This window comes from Nanorana parkeri, unplaced genomic scaffold (genome assembly GCF_000935625.1).
Source record: "Nanorana parkeri isolate BGI_ZX_2015 unplaced genomic scaffold, ASM93562v1 scaffold2537, whole genome shotgun sequence".
Lineage (NCBI taxonomy): Eukaryota > Metazoa > Chordata > Amphibia > Anura > Dicroglossidae > Nanorana > Nanorana parkeri.
In genome coordinates this window covers 30,340-30,655 of record NW_017308805.1, presented here as the reverse complement: position 1 = coordinate 30,655, position 316 = coordinate 30,340, and the positions used below count along the sequence as shown (strand labels likewise).

General features: G+C 48.1%; 1 protein-coding gene across 1 annotated transcript in view; it reads left to right on the top strand.

Moving 5' to 3' along the window:
• LOC108801862 (germ cell-specific gene 1-like protein) overlaps positions 1-316 on the top strand; it is an 18,627-nt gene that overhangs the window by 1,364 nt on the left and 16,947 nt on the right. The window lies entirely within an intron of this gene.

Genomic DNA, 316 nt, shown 5'->3' with positions numbered 1-316 from the left:
CTCATCTATAGAGGGGTGCAGGGGATACCATAGCTCATCTATAGAGGGGTGCAGGGGATACCATTCCTCATCTATAGAGGGGTGCAGGGGATACCATTCCTCATCTATAGAGGGGTGCAGGGGATACCATTCCTCATCTATAGAGGGGTGCAGGCGTTTTAGGAACGTTTTTTATGTATTGTGCATTTTTGTGTGTGCAGCAAAGGAAACTCTGGCGTCCGAGGGGTTAAAAGCACAAAAAACCCCGAAATGTTCCTTCCGATGACCCCAAACTATTCACCAAGACCGGGGATATTCTCTGAATCTGCCTGCGAAT